Here is a 451-nt window from a genome sequence, read left to right as displayed (position 1 = left end):
CTAGACAAGAGCCCAGATGTCAGAACCCTCAAGAAACTTCATTCGAGGATTATTTCTGACCCGAATTTACATTCAGATACATCATTGGCTATCAAATTGATGCGGGCTTATGCAGCGCGTGGCAAGCCGGAGGTCACTCGCAAGATATTCGACAGAATTTCTCAGAGAAACAATGTCATTTGTAATGTCATGATTAGAAGTTATGTGAACAATCATTTTTACAGAGATGCTATTTTGATGTATAAGAGTATGCTAGCCTCTGGCATCATGTCAGATCATTACACGTTGCCTTGTGTCCTGAAAGCCTGCTCGGCTTCGGATGATTTAAGGTTTGGCTTGCAAATACATTGTCCTGCTGTGAAGAAGGGTCTTGATTTGACTCTATTTACTGGGAATGGTCTTGTAGCAATGTATGGGAAATGTGGGAATTTGGAGGATGCAAAACGGGTTC

This window comes from Sesamum indicum, linkage group LG8, assembly GCF_000512975.1.
Source record: "Sesamum indicum cultivar Zhongzhi No. 13 linkage group LG8, S_indicum_v1.0, whole genome shotgun sequence".
Taxonomy (NCBI): domain Eukaryota; kingdom Viridiplantae; phylum Streptophyta; class Magnoliopsida; order Lamiales; family Pedaliaceae; genus Sesamum; species Sesamum indicum.
This window is presented reverse-complemented; position numbering follows the sequence as displayed.